This window comes from Ambystoma mexicanum, chromosome 11 (genome assembly GCF_040938575.1).
Source record: "Ambystoma mexicanum isolate Mex_15411 chromosome 11, UKY_AmexF1_1, whole genome shotgun sequence".
Lineage (NCBI taxonomy): Eukaryota > Metazoa > Chordata > Amphibia > Caudata > Ambystomatidae > Ambystoma > Ambystoma mexicanum.
The window spans coordinates 850,842,678-850,865,155 of NC_090934.1; the positions used below are offsets into that span (position 1 = coordinate 850,842,678).

Here is a 22,478-nt window from a genome sequence, read left to right on the forward strand (position 1 = left end):
ACAATGGGTTGACACTGAAGAGCCCTTCCTACCCAAGGTTAGCAACTGTCTTCTTTTTTCTAAAGCAACTTATCTGAGAGAGCACATGAACCCAAGCACTTAATGCTAAAAGGAATAAAGAAAAATGTCAGAGCGATCTGTGAAAGATGTGCTAAACAATATCAGTACATATGGCAGCTACTCTGAAATCCTTAAACTCACACAACACAAAAATATATACAACTTGCCACCTTTGTAATTTCCCTCTAGGAATTGCAACAACTAATGTTGAGCGCTACACCTTTAAGAACTCTACATTGTGCGCGCGCTACACATAGGCACTCGCTGCGTGCGGCGTGTGTGGAATGCTAACAAATAGGGAGAACAACTCCTAACAGCTAACAAGAATTACACAAGTTAATTCCGTTGACCGGAATGAATGCAGCACCTTAATATAACTCAACAAACATGCGCGCGTTAATAATAAAGACTGCCGCTCCCTGCGGTGTATGTGAAAAGCTGACTGACGGGAAAACGAACCTCCAAACAGCTGACGAGAATGAAACAAGTCAATTCAGCTGACAGGAATGAACGTAGCACCTTCAAGTAAACTCAAAGAAGGCGCACATTAAACATAAGACTGCCGATACTTGTGGTGTGTGGAATGTAGATAAATGAACAACGAACTCCCAACAGCTGACGAAAATTCAACGAAATAAACTGACAGGAATGAACGCAGCAATAGTGCCGCGGAAGGAATGAAGGTTGAATGCCTGTACTACTGACAGGCATTCACTGACACTATAGAACACTGTGGCAATGACTGGGAAGTTACAGAAAACTTCAGAGGGGACAATATGTAGTAACTAAGGTTGAAGGTCTACAGAATGGGCTGAGGGATCTGTGACTGGAGCCGGCACCGCGGTAAGCGTACAGTGCAAAGCAGACGACGCGAAGGGGGGGCAGGAACGGGGTGGGGCTTAAATGTGCAGTGAGTGTGAATCACTAGACCATCACTGTCACTTCCCATAGGACCACTAAGCCGCCATATTGGGTAATGAGGTAGTGCCTTCTGCAACATAGCCTAGGCATGGTTTTTCCCTTTTTACTGACCAAGCATGACACGCCGTGGTCTATGTACCTCTAGAGGTAAATCTAGGGGCATGACCCATGATCATGACACATGCTGAGCGATTGGGGGGAGACCACTAAACTGTGTTGGACTTGTTTTTGGATCTCTTTTGTGTGGGTTTAATGTCACTAGCGTGGGGACCCCTGTTATGGGGGGATCCCCTCCCCCTGTCTCTGGTCCTTACTTGCCCCTGATGGATGGCTGTGGCGGGGCGAGAGTCTGCCTCTCTCCAAACAGTGTCTCCCCATTTGATGTGAAATTGGCTGCCTGTCATTTTGGGGGAGACACTGCTGTGAGGGCCCCAGGGGCCTCCCCGCTCCTTTGTGTGCTTGTCTCTGTCGCTGAGGGACTGCCCTCTTCCTGCCGTCGGCCCTGCCTGGAGCTGGCGCTGGTGTGTCCCCCTGGGTGTTCTGTATGGCTCTGGGTGCTGAACTTGGGCACTCTGCCGCCCCCCCCTGGGCCTCTTGCAGCGTTGTTCCTTAGCAGAGGTTCCCCCGAATCCCTCAGTGAGAGGGAAGGGATGGCAGAGGTGACCAACCACGGGAAGCGGAGGGGGGATCGGTGAGGGGGGTCCCCTCCGCCCTCGTAGGGGTTGGGGACACCTTGATCCACTGTCTTTTTGGTGTGAGGGCCCCGCGGCGGGAGGCCCGAGAAGCTGGGATCTGCTGCGCGTACCTGTGTGTTGTGGTGCTGTGTGTCCTGCCTCCTCTCCCTGCAGCAGAGCTCCACCTCGACCCGGGTAGAGTGTGCTGCACTTCCTGTGGTTCTTAGAGGGTGCTGGTACACAGTGCACCTTTGCCTCTGCGTTGATGTTGGCGGGCCAGGTGGGGGCGTTCGAGGTTCCTCCCGATCTCGCCTCCACTTCCTCCTCCTTACCCGGGACCTCCCTCTGATTGCTTTGTCCAATCGGGCCTCCGACCCAGCTGAGGATTGCATTTGGAGGTAAGGCTATGGAGATCGGTGTCCGTAGGCGTAGGTTGGAGGGGTCCAGTTCTTCCCTCTCTGGAGACCGTATAATTGTCTCAGTGCGTCGGAGGTCGGCACAAGGTGGTACCGGGCCAGCTCTTAGACTGCTGTTCGGGTTCTAGGAGCTGGTGCAGGCGAGCCTACTGTGGTTGAGTGCGGGATGCCGGTGTTCCCCACGGGCGCCAAAGACTCTCCTCTCCCACGTGTGGCCTCAGGCCGGTGTGCACTGGAGGGCGATCTCCAATAAAGCTGCTTTTGGAGGTATGCAGGATTCTGGTTGTGGAGTAGAGCGGGGTCGGGCGTGCTCCGCTTGACTAGGGGGGTTCTGACGACCTTAGCCGGCTGGTGGGTCGGTCCACTTTATTGGGGGCTTTGACGGGCTGCAAAGTAACGCTGTTACACGGGTTGTCGGGAGACCTGGCCCCCGCCGTTTAAGTGTGGCGGCTCTGATGTCGTTGGGGGGGGTCACCCGCTGGGCTTTGTGGCTGGTGTCTGTAGTGCGTTAGTGTCCCTGCCTCTACGGTGTAGCTGCAGGGCTGCGTTGGCCTACGCCGGCACCCGCGGATTGAGTGCCGGGCCATTATCCTCCTTGCCGGTGGCTAGCTGCTCCTGAGGCTCTGGTTCATCGGAGGGGCCAATTGCTCGATCAGGAGGTCCCCTGGCTGTGAGATGACTCTCCGGGGGGCTGATTCCATGAGATTTACTGCCTGGGGAGGGCTAGTTGCCAATTCTCATATTAGGGAGGCCTTGTGGGTCGGGAGCGCAGTGGACGTGCTGTTCACTTGCGCATGGCCATCTTAGAAATCTTGCATTATCTTTAGTTTGATTGTCATAGCTTGCTCCCATCCTTAGATTTAGGTTTTGACAGGTGTTTTTCCAACCCCCCTGAAGTTTAATAAACACCCTTGAATAGTGATCACTTGTGTCTGTTTTACTGTTTGATACTATGCCTCCCCTATACACCACTTCTGAAGGCATAGTAAAAACCCAGTTAGTCATCCCTAAAATTCATAAAGTAAGGAGGTCATCTCGGACAGGCAAAACCTCAAGCCCAAATCCTAAATGGTTTTAAAAAAAAATAATAATTATTATTTGGTTGGTTGATTAAATCAACCTTTCAAATACAAAAGTAAAATTCAGTAAAATGAAATCTAGTCAACAACAAAAATTTACAATTTGCAATTTGCAATTAGGGAATAAAAACTTTTTAAAAGTCAATTTGCTAAACATGTCATCGATTTGCCTAGAATTTAAATTCATACAATATATTATATGCAAAGTTAAAAGCATCATGTCTCCATCTGAGTTATGTTCCAGTTATATAGTGTCTTGTATCAAACCACCATTCAAGATAGTATTCTAAGATTTCCAACATCCGCTGACAAAACGGTATCCAAAAAATGTACTATTGCAACTCTTATTCCCAGTTTTCTGCTCGTGAAAATCTTATACCAGATTTAATCATCATTCATTGGTGTATATATCTGTAAAAACGTTCTAAAATGACTTTACCTCATCAACTCCAAAGCTGGACAAACCACTATGACATGCTTTAGTGTCTCTCGACATTATTTATTTTGACAAAATCGACTTCGATTCATTAGGACTCAAAACCCTCCTGACCATGATTTCAGTTGTTTGTAATAGGTTGCACCTGAATGGCAAATACTGCTGTCTTATATAAGGTGATGGAAATTTTACTAAATCTGACATTACTCGAAATGTTTTATAACCAAACATTTGGGTGTCAAAGTCCTTATAAGTACAACATTTTGCCCTGGTACAGATCCAATCATTTTGATACAGTTTCAACTTGGCACGATTTGGATTTGTTAGCAAGACATCTAAGGTTATAGAGGCATCAGATAAGGCATTTAAAACACAGTTTCTCCATATACAAGGAAAATAATGCGTAGAAACTACAAGATAATGTGCAACAGCACTTAGAATGTTGTTATTCTCAAGACCTAATAGGCATTTCCGAATAAAACTGCACATTTTCCATTTCAGTTGTACATGAAGCGAAAGCATACCAAGTTCATATCTAATTATAGGTAAAGGGTGCAGTTTGGCAGTTTTAACACTGATTTCCAAAATCTGGATTCATATAGGTCCCAAGGTTTTGACTTAATCACCAGTTTAGTTTCGGCACCATGCAATAGAATTGGAACCACTTTAGCTTGATAAAAGGTCATAACATGCTGATATGAGAACTTACCATACTTAGACATTAATATGGTTACCTGTGATTTCAATGTTTGCAACTTACAATTCAACGATGATATATATGCAGTTTCAGACAGTGTGTTGTAAATTGTACATTCATTAACTCAACATCCTTCAGATACCATTTATATTTTTTACCAACAAGTTTGGGCTGTGACAAGCAGGTAACAACTTGTGTTTTTTCCAGGTTAATGACAAGATTCTTTTCTGCAGAATAAGCAGACAGTTTATCTAGTAGATTCTGTAGCCCGCTAGGTGTTGTTGACAAGAGGACTAAATCGTCTGCATATAACATCGAGGCTATTGATTGTGCACCCATTTTCGGTGCATCGGTTGTTATGGTAGCAAATGAATCACCCAGATCCAAAATAAACTGATTAAATAAAAATGAAGCCAATATACAGCCCTGTTTAAGCCCTCGTCCTGTAGAAATTGGAGCAGAAAGTGTTCCCTCTGTTGTCAATCTAACTTGCAGAGTGGTATTAGTGTGAAGAAGCTTAATATATAGAAAGCAGTGAGGATGGACATTCATATTGTGTCCGTTTCTTATACAAAAGGACGCGATCAATAGAGTCAAACGCACCCCGGAAATCAATAAACGCCAAATACAACGGTTGATTCCGGGGAGCACAGTTAGATCTTATCATATTGTCATGATTCCTGCCGCTCATGTCCCCAGCCCTCCAAGATGTCAGGCTGGAGCCAGGCCACAATCACCTACATGGCCCTCAAAGGCCTCTCCATCCCTCCAAAGACCCACTTGGAGTCAGACTTGGTGCTTGTGGCACCAGACTCACTCACTCCCATAGGATAACATTGGGGATTGGACTTGTAGTGCATTGATAGGGACAAGATGGATGCCCCCACATATTTCGGTTCCTAGAACTGGATGTGCAGTCTAGTCTTTTGGTTGTGGTTCAGCCCAGAGACATCTGGGACTATTTGAGCCACGCCCAGGCTGAGAAACATGCTTTGTGTTTTCTGCACCTGCAGCGTGACACTCACCGTGTTCGGATCGGTCTCCAGTAGGCCTGCATCTTTCTTCTGCGCTCAGCTCCTGCAAGAAAAAGAATACTGTTAGGAACAGACTTAACCTTGCGGCGCTTCTGCCCATCATTCATTGCTCCTTCTGTTCTGCGGGCATCTTCGGTGGTGTCATTCCCATCCCGGCACGCCGCTTCCTAAGGAAAAGGGAAAAGAACAGAAAAAAGGCATTAGTAAGCATTCAGCAACTCTTTGCTTATTTTTAAAGACTGTACAAGCTTCAAACGCTTACCTGAATCCCAGCTGCTTTGGGGGAACTCTGTCACCGGAACTTCTCATTCATCTGCAAGAGGGAAAAGACACTCCAGGTTAGCGTGGAAACAGCTAGAGGTGCCGCATACCGCACTTACTCACCGCATTTCTTCTTCATAACCGGCATCCACGCTGAAAACATCGCGGCACCTATAAGACACAGAAAAAGAACTCAGTTCAATACAAATAAGAAAGGGTCGCATCGCGCATCGTGCTCTCACTCCCCTTCAGCGCTACTCATCTCAGCAGCACGTTGCCATCCCCGGACGCCGGCCATCATCTAAGGAAGGAAAGGAACGAAGTTAGAGAACTGTTCAAAAGACTCATTATACTTCCCTGTCAGACTTTTGCCAGTGAAGTAACTAGGCAGCAACGAGCCCAGATCAATCAATGCGCCCCTGCACTGAAAGCAGGACGGAGAGCACACTTTCCAAGAAAACAAGGTGAGCTGTGGATCAAAGGGAAGGGTTGGACCCCGGGGAAGAAGGAGTTCAAGCACACAGAGACAATAGGGAGTTCAACTCTACCAGTCCTGTGTTTCAGGCCCAGTCTCCAGTCGAGTAGACTTCAGGGAAGGGTTTGAGGTCGTAAGAGGTCAGAACAGGCTGAGTGACGTCTCTGTGGATACCAGGTGAGCATTACACATATTTAGACTGATGATATTTGGCGAGGTACCAAGGCCAGAAATGAAACCTGCTTGGAATGGATCTCTTTTTCGCTGGTTAGTGGCCCAGATATTAAGATCTCTGAGAACGATGCGATTGAAGGTTATTCCTGGGGCATCTAACAAAGCAATAGGCCTGTAACTGACTGGATGTATTCTACTACCCTTCTTGTAGACTGGTAAAATAATAGAATGTTTCCAGGATCGAGGAATAGTTTGAGTTTGGTTGACATTGTTGAACATATTCCATAAAATGTTGGACCAAATTTCTGGATGTTGTTTTAATATGAAATTCGATAGACCATCGGGTCCCGGAGCCCGCAAACTGCTTGCCTTGTTTATATAATAGGGGATATCTTCTTTGTCAAAATTGAGAAAGAAGTTATCATGTCCCAATTTTTCCGTCTCGGGATTTGAATTTTGAGGTATTTTATATAGATTCGAAAAATGCGTGATGCACCCTTGTTCTGAGACGTTATTAGATTGTAATGCAATTTGATGCCCTGTTGTCATTTGATTTATAATAGCCCAAATTTTGGCAGTATTTTTCCCAGCTATGTTTTTCAGCATTGTTGAGCCATCATCTTGGTATAGGACTGCCTTCTGAGTCCGCATCCAGTTCTTGTGTATGGTTTTCAATTTAATTAATTGTTCGTCTCTAATTCTAAATGGAAATTTTAAAATGTGCCTCTTCGTTGATCGAAATAATTTCTTTGCAGTTTGAATTTCTTTGCTAAATACATGCAAATGTGATACTCTGGACGATGTTTGAGTAGTTGGTCTAACCTGAAACATCTGCACCAAATCATGATATACAATTTCTTTGCCTGACCCCCCACTGGCTTTGTGTATCCGTTGCATAGAATTGATTAAATCGTTTCAAAGATGTTTCAGACTACAGCAATCTGTTACACCCTGGATTAATTGTAACCATGTTAGCTGGACATTTGGATGGTAAATCTTCTATAGTTTCTGTAATATTCCAATCTGTGAATAAAATATCATGATCACTTAAAGTGGTTGGATTAACTCGAAACTTAGTGATTTCTGTAATAAGAGCCAGGTTAACATAAACACAATCAATTATTGCTCTGGAGGTACCTCTATGCCATGTGGGGTGTGGAGGAATGTCGTCTGTAAATGTACCATTTAGCATTTGGAGATTTCGAGTCTCAACAAAATGAGTCCATATGGCTAGTCTAGTTGTGTCTTTTGATGGTTCTAGACAATGCAAATTAAGATCCCCTGCTAAAATCACATGCAATGTTGTTTTATCGATACATATCAAATCCATTAAGCAATTCAGATCTTTCATGAAGGAGTGATCGGATATACCTGCCGGGTTCCAATACATGTTCATTAAGGCATACGTACAACCACCAGCCTTGAGTTTTACAGCCTGCAAAAAAGGGTTGGGAGAAAGCCAGTGTTCAGATTTGAAAGGTGACTGTTTAATAGCAATAAGTAAGCCTGATGTTGGCCTTCCTAATCTCGCTTTTAGAGCAGAAGTGAGATAGAGATCATCATTATCCCAGTTTGACATTTCAGTAAGCGACGTTTCTTGCATCATTATTATGTCGACATTCTCAGTGCCCATGTTGGAATTATTGATTATTGACGAAAGCCTCTTGTGTTCCATCTAGCAAGAGACCCTGGAATTCGCTTCATGGGGTGGCCTAGTTAATGTATGTCCTGATCTTTGTGACAATTACACGTCATTGTAACCAATTTTCTTACATTTGATTCCAAGTTGTTTATAGGACATTGCCTATTAGCAGTTGAAGTTGTCGAAAGCATAACAATTGGGGCTGGAAGACACAATGAATTAACATTAATAATGAATCCTAAATCGTAAAGTTGTCTTTTTGCAAGCCATATTGTATTCAGCACTACCCTGGAATTAATCCATAGTTTTACTGAGGACAATGTGCGTTCATCGTCAAATTCAACTAGTTGTATATCAACAGAGTTGATGTCTTCCAATTCAGGAATTTCTGAAAAGATGGTTAAAATGGACTTGCGGTTCAGATCATACTGAACACTTGGTGTTGGTCGGCATGCTATAGTTAATGAATATGATGCTGGCCTTTTGACGTTCATTTTCAATTTTTTTTTCGAGGTCGAAGTTTCAGGCCTAGCATTACCATTGAGTGAAGCCATAGAAGTTTTAACTTCAGTTGCTTTAAGGAGAGCTGACTGAATTAACTGATACATTTCAGGTGCCAATGCAGCTATGTTATTTACACTTCCAGCTTTCAGATTCAATTCCCCAACTCCTTGTGATGGTAGAGGGGCTAGTCGTGGTTCATCAACCTGAGGTTGGGTTGATGGTGAGGTATGTGTGATGTTTAGTTGAACTGGTGGATTATTTATACAACGACAAGATTCTTTATGAGCCCCAACTCCTTGTGATGGTAAAGAGACCAGTCGAGGAACATCAACCTGGTGTTGAGTTGAAGTAGAATTATGCATGGTGTTTAATTGAACTGGTGGATTGCTTTGACAATGACAGGAATCTTTAGGAATTACATGAGGTTGAGCCGTGGTTTTCAACAGTTCATCCATAGGTGGTAAGGGCTGTGATTGGGTTTCAGCTCTGAGTTCACAGAGAGTCAAGTGTTTCTGTGGTAGCTGGGCGTTCATATATGCATCTACGGCACATCTAATTTCCTTCCTATGAGTTTCAAGTGCCTGTTGTGTAACTTCAGACAAATGGGACTAATTTCTTATATTATTTATTGCAGGTATGGGTGGTGTGTGCGTAGACATTTTCCCATTCAGACCTGCTGCTATCTCCAATAGATCATCAAGAGAGCCATAAAATGAAACTTTGACTGGGTTACTGATCTTTGCTGCATCTTTTGGAGCTTGCGCCTGCAGCTGGTATTTTTTCGTGATTGCATTTGATGCTAACAATGTGCCTTTTTGCGAATTTGTAATTGTTTTGATAAACTGTTTGGTTTTTGAAGAACAGTTGTTCGTTGTACTCATATTTTTCATTTTTTTTGTTAGTACAGCTGTCATTTTTCTTTGTTTTTGACTGTTTTGACTCGAATAATGTATAAACAGGTAGTTTAATAGGTGTATTAATACCATTTCAGGTGTCAGCAGATTGACCCTCAATGCTAGACTGTATACCTGTCTACTCTTTCTCATGAATTACATTGGGAAAGTGTGGGAGTAAAGGGCATTGCGTTTCTAGAATCGTTATTGGTGTACTGTTTGGAACGGTTATAGAGTCTGCATGACGATCAGTTTGAGTGCCAACCAAAATGGCAGTGAAAATCACTTTGTCAGTATTATGGGCGAAATTCTTTTTGAAGTGAGGTGTTTGCATAATCGCGTATTGCCATTCCAAGACTTTTTCAAGTTGTGCATTTTTGGTTAGTAGTTATAGATCAGGAGTCTCAAAAAGTTTGGTCATAGATTGTATGGCCAAATTCATTGAGTTTAGCGTGATTTCCAATAAATTATTAGTTGGATTTACAGCACTAGATTTTGCCAATCCTGTTGTTGGGGCTGAGTAAGACACCTCAAGCTCCGAGTGCAAATGACTAATGTTCATGAATAAATCAGGGGAGGCAGATAGATTTTGTATTGTTGAATGTGAAAATTGACAAGATGTGTTGTTCCCCAGTTCTAGTACAGCCTGACTGGTAGTTTTATCCTGTATTTGAACAGTGTCATTTTGTGCAGGAGCTGTAAATAGTAGTATTTAATGCCAGTTCAGGTGGTTCAACTTCAACTACAATCACAGAAACATCCGGTTCAACAACATTACCCTTATCTGCAATAACATGGACCGGTGACCTAGTTTCAGGAATAAACGGAGATTGAGTTTTTGCCACCATTAAATCATTTACCTTTTTAACGCTTTCACTGGAATCCTTACATAACAGGCGAATATCAGCATTTCCTGTCATTTTCATTGCACGTTTTCGTGATAGATGGATTTTCTGAGTAAGCGGAGTTGAGAAGCATAGGGCATTTCCAGTGTTTTGCTGGGATGTTTTAGAAGGTTGCTGCCTGTGAGTCTTTCCATGCAACGACAGTGAGCCTAAGTTCGGCATGCCAGACTTCAGAGTCATTAGCCCTCACTGCATCGCTTGTCTGTCGACAGGCGAGGCTGATTAGCTTCAAAGATTGAGGCTTTGGTGCATGACAATTGCCGTCAAGCTGCAGGAGCACTAATTACAGCCATCATCTGGTTACGAGGCAAATTAACAATACCAAAGGGACAGCAAGAAGCACTGCTTGGCCACAGACGTAACAACGTGGCAAAGTGGTCAAGCGGTACCTCGCCGGTACTTGGCTCGGTGTGCGCTGGCCAAATTTGTAGGATTCTGCCCAAATGGGCGTGGTTTGGCAATATGAAGTTGTTTTACTGCCAAATCTTTACAATCCTTACAATATAGACCCAAACGTTCTACAAAAAGAGAGAAACATAGGTTGGAATTGGAAACTTAAAGTCTTTTCAGAAGTCCAGTATATTTATAGCCGTGTATACCGTAGGCTTGAGTGACACAGTTCCACGTGGCAGGATGCTGTACGCCTTACGCTGTAGTCACTGTACTGGACGCTAAGGGTGCTTAAACTTCCACAACAGTGCGCCACCCTAGTCAGCCCTATGTTTTCCCCACACTGTTGAGCATCCCTACTATGCTCACTATGGCCTCTCATCCTTTGGCAAAACTACATTGCTGTGTTTTCTGTTCATACATTTTGTTTTTGTGTTCCATTACATTTTAAATTAGTGCCTTTTTGGCTCCTCCTGCTAATTTCGAATCTAGGTACCCCTGATTCATGCGTTTATTGTTGTCCCATTACATTTGTGCCTTATGGTTGCTAACAGACCACATTGATTGTTGTGTTGTGCCTTATGGTCGCCCACAGATCACATTGATTGTTGTGTTGTGCCTTATGGTTGCCTACAGACCACATTGATTGTTGTGTTGTGCCTTATGGTCGCCTACAGACCCCATTGATTGTTGTGTTGCGCCTTATGGTCGCCTACAGACCACATTGATTGTTGTGTTGTGCCTTATGGTCGCCTACAGACCACATTGATTCTTGTTCCATTACATTCTAAATTGGTGCCTTTTTGGCTCCTCCTGCTAATTTCGAATCTAGGTACCCCTGATTCATGCGTTTATTGATGTCCTATTGCATTTTAAGTTAGTGCCTTTTTGGATCCTCTTGCTAATTTCGAATCTAGGTAACCCTGATTTATGCGTTTATTGATGTCCCATTACATTTGTGCCTTATGGTTGCTAACAAACCACATTAATTGTTGTGTTGTGCCTTATGGTCGCCTACAGACCGCATTGATTGTTGTGTTGCGCCTTATGGTCGCCTACAGACCACATTGATTGTTGTGTTGTGCCTTCTGGTCGCCTACAGACCACATTGATTGTTGTGTTGTGCGTTATGGTCGCCTACAGACCACATTAATTGTTGTGTTGTTGCCGTATGGTTACCCTTTGACCACATTGAATTGATCTGTGTTGTGCTTCCGGTCACTAACAGACCACACCTGCTACCCTGTGTACTAGCGACGCCACCCACATCATGTATTGGTACCTATCGACTCTCATCCACCTACTGTATACCTACAGTAGACACTGGTCTAGTCAACCCAACCCACATTTTAATCAAGACACATCCACTAGCTCCTCGTTGCCCAGCACCATGACACCCGCAAATCCGTACCTGGATGATCCAGCACTCTGGATACGCCACTTTGCTACTAGACCAACACCTAACCAACCTTGCACCATTGCTATCAGAAACACTAGACTGAATTCTAGAACTAGACTACCCACTTATCCATGCTCTCACCACCATGGCCTATTGAATAGAAACGCTAGATTGAATTCTAGAACCGGCCCACCCACCTCTCCTTACTCTCACTACCCTAGCATCTTATCCAGAAACTCTAGACTAAGAGCCCGTAGCACGAAACACTCGCATATTGACCATAACCTTGGCAATTCCTCTATTGACTCAGACAATCTAGCTCACAGCCTTCGGCATAGTCGACCGATACCATCTGAAAAATCTCCCAAAAAAGACATATTAATTAAAGCAGCTTTGGTGAATGCTAGGTCTCTTCCTGCCCATGCTCTCGACATCGCTGACTTTATAACTTATGAAAATCTTGATCTCCTCGCAGTCACAGAAACGTGGCTCAATGCTGCATCCGGCCCATCTCTGGCTCTCGCCATACCTAAGGATTATGTTATCATTAGATCCGATAGAAACACCACTCAAACGAAGGGAGGCGGACTCGCCCTCATATTCAGAAATACCTTCGACATTAAAGTCATCCAAGATGCTCAAATCCCTTCTGCTGAATCCCTATCAATTAAACTGCCTCTTTCACCCAACCACACGGCAACTGTGCACCTTATTTACCGTCCTCCAGGACCCATCTCCTCTTTTATAGAGGATATTGCATCACTTATAACCATAAATACCAAACCTAATTCCCAAACCATCTTACTTGGGGACTTTGATCTGGGTTTCAACGACCCTAAGGACTCTAACGCCCATGACCTAGCCAACACCTTATCTGAACTGGGTCACACACACATTATCCATGAACCCACTCATATCAAAGGCAGAACACTAGACTGGCTCTCCCACCTCAACTGCTCCATTGACCTCCTATCCAATGACCCTTGCATCTGGTCGGATCATCATAAATCAACCTTTACTATCAAAGCCAACACACCCCTCCCAGTGCCTATCATCGCCCCTGCCACCTGCACGAGAAACAAGAAAGATATTACTCCTGACAATCTCATACCTATATTACTACCTATCTTGAATAATATCGATTCAGACGCCGACCCCACAGTCTTAGTGGATACCTACAACCAGGCTATACTCAAAGCACTGAACTCCATTGCCCCTCTAAAATTGCGGAAACCTAAACCACAGCGTCACCTTAACTCCTGGTTCACGCCACAGTTAAGAGAATTACGCAAAACTAAAAGAACTGCTGAGGCTCATTGGAAGAAACACCCCACAATATCTAATAAAACTGAGCCAACCCTAGCCTCCTCTAGCTACAAAGAAGCCATACTTCTTGCCAAAAAAGATACCTATAATAAAAGGATTACACAAGCGGTTTCCAACAGAAAGGAACTCTTTAAGATTCTGAAAGAACTAGAATCCCCCATCGCCCCCAGAGACAAATGTGTTACTGACACACTATGGTGTAGCAATATTCACAAGGCATTATTAGATAAAATAGCTTGCTTACAATCCAAAATCAACGCTAAAAAATCCTTACTACTAGCTGATCCGGACTATAAACAACTAACGAACAAACCATCTACCTTTAAATCAACCTGTAAACCTTTCAGCTTTTCACCCCTCTCAACCTGGGAAGTAGAAAACATCATCAGGAAACTTAAACCCTCAAACTGCCAAGGTGATGCCTGCCCTGCCCCGATCATCAAAGCGGCAGCTCACGACCTGGCACCATTCATTACCAACCTCATCAATGCCTCCTTCAAATCTGGAATAGTACCTGACAACCTTAAAGATGCTTGGGTCATTCCACTTCTCAAAAAACCTACTCTTGACCCAACCAACCCGTCTAACTATAGGCCGATAACGACTGTACCGTTCTTATTAAGAATATTGGACAGAGCAGCCTATTTACAAATACAGGCCTACTTAGAATCAAACAACCTCCTAGGACTCAGGCAATCAGGCTTCCGACCGAGACACGGTACGGAAACTGCATTAATAGACCTTACTACCCAGATCCAAATCCTGAAAGACAATGGCAAACTCGCACTCCTCTTACTGCTTGACCTGTCAGCTGCTTTCGACCTGGTCAATCACCAAACACTCTGTCACCATTTGAAATCTGCAGCACACTTTTCAGACGCAGCCACGGCTTGGATCAGTTCCTTCCTGGCGAACAGAACCATGAGGATCTTCTCTCCAACGGATTCTGCCGAACCTTCACCTGTACCCTGTGGAGTCCCGCAAGGCTCCTGCGTGTCCCCGACACTTTATAATGTATTCACAAAACCCCTTTTCGATATCCTTGATTATCTGGGTGTCACGTATACCAATTACGCTGATGACACCCAGATACTCATGGCAAAAACAAAGAGGTGATGGCTGGAAGGTTTAGAATTAATCTTAACCACTGGCAATGCTCTGGGCAACCCTCCAGACCACCGTTCTTCGCCTGCCAAGCCATTACAGAAGGGAAAGTCCATATGCAAATCAGGCTTGGCCCCACCCCAAAAGGGGCAGTCCAGCCCGAACTGCTAGGCCACATCCCTTCTGCACGAGACCACAAGCATCCCCAAACATGTTTCGCCCTTGTTGGGGCTCATCAGTGAGGAGTAGCTTGGGTCTCTAGGCCCAGCAGGCACGGGACCCACGTCTGGGCATACCCGTCCCACTCGGGGTGACATAGCAAAAACAAAGAGGTGATGGCTGGAAGGTTTAGAATTAATCTTAACCACTGGCAATGCTCTGGGCAACCCTCCAGACCACCGTTCTTCGCCTGCCAAGCCATTACAGAAGGGAAAGACCATATGCAAATCAGGCTTGGCCCCACCCCAAAAGGGGCAGTCCAGACGATGGTCTGGAGGGTTGCCCAGAGCAATGCCAGAGGTCAAGATTTATTCTAAACCTTCCAGCCATCAACTCTTTTGTTTTGCTATTGTCACCCCGAGCGGGAAGGGTATGCCCAGACGTCGGTCCCTTGCCTGCTGGGCCTAGAGACCCAAGCTACTCCTCACTGATGACGCCCAACAAGGCTGAAACATGTCTGGGGATGCTTGTGGTCTCGTGCAAAAGGGATGTGACCTAGCAGTTCCGGCTGGACTACCCCTTTGGGGGTGGGACCAAGCCTGATTTGCATATGGTTTTTCCCCTTTTGTAATGGCTTGGCAGGTGAAGAACGATGGTCTGGAGGGTTGCCCAGAGCAATGCCAGAGGTCAAGATTTATTCTAAACCTTCCAGCCATCAACTCTTTTGTTTTGCTATTGTCACCCCGAACGGGAAGGGTATGCCCAGACGTGGGTCCCTTGCCTGCTGGGCCTAGAGACCCAAGCTACTCCTCACTGATGACGCCCAACAAGGCTGAAACATGTCTGGGGATGCTTGTGGTCTCGTGCAAAAGGGATGTGACCTAGCAGTTCGGGCTGGACTACCCCTTTGGGGGTGGGACCAAGCCTGATTTGCATATGGTTTTTCCCCTTTTGTAATGGCTTGGCAGGCGAAGAACGATGGTCTGGAGGGTTGCCCAGAGCAATGCCAGAGGTCAAGATTTATTCTAAACCTTCCAGCCATCAACTCTTTTGTTTTGCTATTGTCACCCCGAGCGGGAAGGGTATGCCCAGACGTGGGTCCCTTGCCTGCTGGGCCTAGAGACCCAAGCTACTCCTCACTGATGACGCCCAACAAGGCTGAAACATGTCTGGGGATGCTTGTGGTCTCGTGCAAAAGGGATGTGACCTAGCAGTTCGGGCTGGACTACCCCTTTGGGGGTGGGACCAAGCCTGATTTGCATATGGTTTTTCCCCTTTTGTAATGGCTTGGCAGGCGAAGAACGATGGTCTGGAGGGTTGCCCAGAGCAATGCCAGAGGTCAAGATTTATTCTAAACCTTCCAGCCATCAACTCTTTTGTTTTGCTATTGTCACCCCGAGCGGGAAGGGTATGCCCAGACGTGGGTCCCTTGCCTGCTGGGCCTAGAGACCCAAGCTACTCCTCACTGATGACGCCCAACAAGGCTGAAACATGTCTGGGGATGCTTGTGGTCTCGTGCAAAAGGGATGTGACCTAGCAGTTCGGGCTGGACTACCCCTTTGGGGGTGGGACCAAGCCTGATTTGCATATGGTTTTTCCCCTTTTGTAATGGCTTGGCAGGCGAAGAACGATGGTCTGGAGGGTTGCCCAGAGCAATGCCAGAGGTCAAGATTTATTCTAAACCTTCCAGCCATCAACTCTTTTGTTTTGCTATTGTCACCCCGAGCGGGAAGGGTATGCCCAGACGTGGGTCCCTTGCCTGCTGGGCCTAGAGACCCAAGCTACTCCTCACTGATGACGCCCAACAAGGCTGAAACCTGTCTGGGGATGCTTGTGGTCTCGTGCAAAAGGGATGTGACCTAGCAGTTCGGGCTGGACTACCCCTTTGGGGGTGGGACCAAGCCTGATTTGCATATGGTTTTTCCCCTTTTGTAATGGCTTGGCAGGCGAAGAACGATGGTCTGGAGGGTTGCCCAGAGCAATGCCAGAGGTCAAGATTTATTCTAAACCTTCCAGCCATCAACTCTTTTGTTTTGCTATTGTCACCCCGAGCGGGAAGGGTATGCCCAGACGTGGGTCCCTTGCCTGCTGGGCCTAGAGACCCAAGCTACTCCTCACTGATGACGCCCAACAAGGCTGAAACATGTCTGGGGATGCTTGTGGTCTCGTGCAAAAGGGATGTGACCTAGCAGTTCGGGCTGGACTACCCCTTTGGGGGTGGGACCAAGCCTGATTTGCATATGGTTTTTCCCCTTTTGTAATGGCTTGGCAGGCGAAGAACGATGGTCTGGAGGGTTGCCCAGAGCAATGCCAGAGGTCAAGATTTATTCTAAACCTTCCAGCCATCAACTCTTTTGTTTTGCTATTGTCACCCCGAGCGGGAAGGGTATGCCCAGACGTGGGTCCCTTGCCTGCTGGGCCTAGAGACCCAAGCTACTCCTCACTGATGACGCCCAACAAGGCTGAAACATGTCTGGGGATGCTTGTGGTCTCGTGCAAAAGGGATGTGACCTAGCAGTTCGGGCTGGACTACCCCTTTGGGGGTGGGACCAAGCCTGATTTGCATATGGTTTTTCCCATTTTGTAATGGCTTGGCAGGCGAAGAACGATGGTCTGGAGGGTTGCCCAGAGCAATGCCAGAGGTCAAGATTTATTCTAAACCTTCCAGCCATCAACTCTTTTGTTTTGCTATTGTCACCCCTAGCGAGAAGGGTATGCCCAGACGTGGGTCCCTTGCCTGCTGGGCCTAGAGACCCAAGCTACTCCTCACTGATGACGCCCAACAAGGCTGAAACATGTCTGGGGATGCTTGTGGTCTCGTGCAAAAGGGATGTGACCTAGCAGTTCGGGCTGGACTACCCCTTTGGGGGTGGGACCAAGCCTGATTTGCATATGGTTTTTCCCCTTTTGTAATGGCTTGGCAGGCGAAGAACGATGGTCTGGAGGGTTGCCCAGAGCAATGCCAGAGGTCAAGATTTATTCTAAACCTTCCAGCCATCAACTCTTTTGTTTTGCTATTGTCACCCCGAGCGGGAAGGGTATGCCCAGACGTGGGTCCCTTGCCTGCTGGGCCTAGAGACCCAAGCTACTCCTCACTGATGACGCCCAACAAGGCTGAAACATGTCTGGGGATGCTTGTGGTCTCGTGCAAAAGGGATGTGACCTAGCAGTTCCGGCTGGACTACCCCTTTGGGGGTGGGACCAAGCCTGATTTGCATATGGTTTTTCCCCTTTTGTAATGGCTTGGCAGGCGAAGAACGATGGTCTGGAGGGTTGCCCAGAGCAATGCCAGAGGTCAAGATTTATTCTAAACCTTCCAGCCATCAACTCTTTTGTTTTGCTATTGTCACCCCGAGCGGGAAGGGTATGCCCAGACGTGGGTCCCTTGCCTGCTGGGCCTAGAGACCCAAGCTACTCCTCACTGATGACGCCCAACAAGGCTGAAACATGTCTGGGGATGCTTGTGGTCTCGTGCAAAAGGGATGTGACCTAGCAGTTCGGGCTGGACTACCCCTTTGGGGGTGGGACCAAGCCTGATTTGCATATGGTTTTTCCCCTTTTGTAATGGCTTGGCAGGCGAAGAACGATGGTCTGGAGGGTTGCCCAGAGCAATGCCAGAGGTCAAGATTTATTCTAAACCTTCCAGCCATCAACTCTTTTGTTTTGCTATTGTCACCCCGAGCGGGAAGGGTATGCCCAGACGTGGGTCCCTTGCCTGCTGGGCCTAGAGACCCAAGCTACTCCTCACTGATGACGCCCAACAAGGCTGAAACATGTCTGGGGATGCTTGTGGTCTCGTGCAAAAGGGATGTGACCTAGCAGTTCGGGCTGGACTACCCCTTTGGGGGTGGGACCAAGCCTGATTTGCATATGGTTTTTCCCCTTTTGTAATGGCTTGGCAGGCGAAGAACGATGGTCTGGAGGGTTGCCCAGAGCAATGCCAGAGGTCAAGATTTATTCTAAACCTTCCAGCCATCAACTCTTTTGTTTTGCTATTGTCACCCCGAGCGGGAAGGGTATGCCCAGACGTGGGTCCCTTGCCTGCTGGGCCTAGAGACCCAAGCTACTCCTCACTGATGACGCCCAACAAGGCTGAAACATGTCTGGGGATGCTTGTGGTCTCGTGCAAAAGGGATGTGACCTAGCAGTTCGGGCTGGACTACCCCTTTGGGGGTGGGACCAAGCCTGATTTGCATATGGTTTTTCCCCTTTTGTAATGGCTTGGCAGGCGAAGAACGATGGTCTGGAGGGTTGCCCAGAGCAATGCCAGAGGTCAAGATTTATTCTAAACCTTCCAGCCATCAACTCTTTTGTTTTGCTATTGTCACCCCGAGCGGGAAGGGTATGCCCAGACGTGGGTCCCTTGCCTGCTGGGCCTAGAGACCCAAGCTACTCCTCACTGATGACGCCCAACAAGGCTGAAACATGTCTGGGGATGCTTGTGGTCTCGTGCAAAAGGGATGTGACCTAGCAGTTCGGGCTGGACTACCCCTTTGGGGGTGGGACCAAGCCTGATTTGCATATGGTTTTTCCCCTTTTGTAATGGCTTGGCAGGCGAAGAACGATGGTCTGGAGGGTTGCCCAGAGCAATGCCAGAGGTCAAGATTTATTCTAAACCTTCCAGCCATCAACTCTTTTGTTTTGCTATTGTCACCCCGAGCGGGAAGGGTATGCCCAGACGTGGGTCCCTTGCCTGCTGGGCCTAGAGACCCAAGCTACTCCTCACTGATGACGCCCAACAAGGCTGAAACATGTCTGGGGATGCTTGTGGTCTCGTGCAAAAGGGATGTGACCTAGCAGTTCGGGCTGGACTACCCCTTTGGGGGTGGGACCAAGCCTGATTTGCATATGGTTTTTCCCCTTTTGTAATGGCTTGGCAGGCGAAGAACGATGGTCTGGAGGGTTGCCCAGAGCAATGCCAGAGGTCAAGATTTATTCTAAACCTTCCAGACATCAACTCTTTTGTTTTGCTATTGTCACCCCGAGCGGGAAGGGTATGCCCAGACGTGGGTCCCTTGCCTGCTGGGCCTAGAGACCCAAGCTACTCCTCACTGATGACGCCCAACAAGGCTGAAACATGTCTGGGGATGCTTGTGGTCTCGTGCAAAAGGGATGTGACCTAGCAGTTCGGGCTGGACTACCCCTTTGGGGGTGGGACCAAGCCTGATTTGCATATGGTTTTTCCCCTTTTGTAATGGCTTGGCAGGCGAAGAACGATGGTCTGGAGGGTTGCCCAGAGCAATGCCAGAGGTCAAGATTTATTCTAAACCTTCCAGCCATCAACTCTTTTGTTTTACTACCCAGATACTCATCCCTATCACGGGTGATTACGAAACTGACAGCACCACCCTTAATGAAATCTTCTATGTAATACAAGCATGGATGGCACACCATGGACTGTGTTTAAATGACGAAAAAACCTAGTTGATCATCCTGGGCACTCATGCCAAACTCAAAAATCTTAACCCCTCATTCAAAGCCTTTACCATTGATGGCAATCTTATCCCTGTGTCAACACTAAAACCCTTGGTATCTACATCGATGCCACCTTATCCTTCTCCAAACAAACCAATGCAGTAGCATCATCAGCCGCATACACCTGTAAGCTGATCACTGCATGTAGACCGTTCATCTTCGCACCCAATTGCATTACTCCTGCCCGAGCATTAATCCTATCCAAAATAGACTACTGTAACGCTCTTTACTTGGGCACTAGTCACAAAAATATCAACAAATTGCAAGTTGTCCAAAACAATGCCATCAGGGCTGCCCTCAACATTCCCAAAAAGGCACATATATCTGAGACCAGACGTAAACTACGCTGGCTCCCTGTCGAACATAGAATATCCCTTAAAACGCTGGCCCTTAAAGCCAGGGCCAACCTTGCGCCAACATACCTTACGAACCAACTTACACCCCACACCTCTTTAAGACCACTCAGAGCAGCACAAACTAACACCATGACCATACCGAGATTCAAACTTCATAACTCGGGTGGAGCTAGCTTCCCTGTACAAGCTTCCAAACTATGGAACACTATCCCTGCATCCTTGCGAGCAGAATCCTCATTCAACCTGTTCAAACACAACACTAAGTGCTGGCTTCATAATTTGAACTCTATGACAGCCTAACCTCCTGACTGCCGCTGACACACCTTGTAATTTAATGTATATTTGTACGCCCTTGCAATACTATGTTTGTACCTATCTGTAACTGTAACATAACCATTGTTGACTGTTTTTAATTGCAACTGTAACCAGATCTAACTTACGCGCCCTTATGCCCCCGGGCCTGGCTGCGCTTTATAAATAAATACAAATATGCAGAGATTGCAGTCAAGCGATACTTCGCAGGTACTTGGCTCGGTGCGCGCACGCTCGTGCGCGCTGTGGCCAAATTTGTAGGATTCTGCCCAAATGGGCGTGGTTTGGCAATATGAAGTTGTTTTACTGCCAAATCTTTACAATCCTTACAATATAGATCCAAACGTTCGTAGGCTTGAGTGACACAGTTCCACGTGGCAGGAAGCAGAGATTGCGATCAAGCGGTACTTCGCCGGTACTTGGCTCGGTGCGCGTGCTGACCGGTACTTGGCATGCTGACATTAGGATCTTTGTTCAGTCCTGTGAAATCTGTCAAAAGACCAGTACCCATATACCACCACCAGTCCCCTTGCAGCCACTTCCAATCACTGAAGTTCTGTTCTCTAGGATTGGCATGGACATTGTGGGCCCTGTGGAAACATCAACGTTTGGGAACAAGTATATCTTGGTGATAGTTGATTATGCAACCCGGTATCCACAGGCCTTTCCCCTTCGAGCTAACACCACCCAATAGGTTTTGAAATGGCTAATCCCTTTCTTTTCCCAAAGAAATCGTAGCGGATCAGGGCTGTACATTTATAAGCAAACTCATGGGGTAAGTGAACAAACTTTTACACATTATCACTCTAAGAACCTCTGTCTATCACCCACATACAGATAGCCTTGCTGAAAGGTTTAACAATACCCTGAAAACCATGTCACGAAAACTTGTAGAACAGGATGACAGAAACTGGAATCAAATGATACCTCGGGCTCTCTTTGCGGTAAGAAAGATCCCCAGGCTTCTACATTATTATCCCTGTTTGAGTTACTTTATGGGCGGGAACCTCGAGATATAAAGTTTAGTGGAGAAAAACCTCGGAAGAAAGGGAAGAAGCCCCAATTCCATTCTCCTGCAAACCGACTGAAAGATCACATGCAGGTAGTCAGGTCTTTAGTTCAAACCCACATGGCCATGGTCAGGAACGGCAGAAGACGTTGTATGACAAAAAGGATGCCTTAAGATCCTTTTCAATAGGCCAAAAGGTCTTAGTATTGTTGCCCATGTCTGAAAATAAATTTATATCTAAGTGGCACGCACCATATGTGTCACGCTTACCTGGGTCTCTGCAGGAGCAATAGAGTCCTCTGGTTCCTTCTCTGGCTCTACACCACCTTCAGTTAGTGGGAAGTCTGGCCTGCCAAAGAGTGAATGGTTAGGATTGAATTAAAGGGATAGCCTACCCTCCTTCTCCCCCAACCCACCTAGATACCTAATTCACTACAGTGGGTGTCTCACCTGTGTGTTCAGTTTGGTGCGCACTCCATCCTGCTCGTGCAGGGGCGCTATTTTCTGGGTGATGCTCCAGATGTTGCTGTTCTTGAGAACTGCCTCCAGCAGTTTGCTGCTTTAGTTCCACGAGTTTGTGTTACCCAGTTACTGCACTGGGATTTTCAGTTCAGGTAAGTTTTCAGGAAAGTGCTAGGTTTGTAGAGTCACCAAGTCCGTGACTGCCCAGTTACCTCACTGGGGTTATTCAAATATAGTATTTCGGATCTGCTGTAGCGCTTGCTGATTTGCGTGCCAGTTTACAGCACTAGACTGCAGCAATAGTGGTGAGCGGAG

At 46.5% G+C, this 22,478-nt stretch overlaps 1 protein-coding gene across 9 annotated transcripts in view; it reads left to right on the forward strand.

Annotated features, from left to right (window-relative positions):
- Positions 1-22,478, forward strand: part of TKFC (triokinase and FMN cyclase) — a 1,395,923-nt gene that overhangs the window by 93,865 nt on the left and 1,279,580 nt on the right. The window lies entirely within an intron of this gene.